The sequence below is a fragment of the Brassica oleracea genome, chromosome C8, assembly GCF_000695525.1.
Source record: "Brassica oleracea var. oleracea cultivar TO1000 chromosome C8, BOL, whole genome shotgun sequence".
NCBI classification, from domain to species: Eukaryota; Viridiplantae; Streptophyta; class Magnoliopsida; order Brassicales; family Brassicaceae; genus Brassica; species Brassica oleracea.
In genome coordinates, this window is record NC_027755.1 from 19,510,870 (window position 1) to 19,511,086 (window position 217).

The following is a 217-nucleotide window of genomic DNA, read 5'->3' on the forward strand; positions in this document are numbered from 1 at the left end:
AGTAGAGAATGCATGTATAGTTTCGACCATTTGTCTATGGTCTTGGGCGAATTTTATATATCTAAAAGAAACTTTTTATTTCTTTTGCCCATTGTTTCAATATGGAAACCACTCTTATATCTTTTAAACTCAATGGGCTTCTATGAGTGAATATAAATCATTAAATTTCTTTAGTCTGATCGTAGCTTATCATGAGAATGGTTATACCCGCAACTAT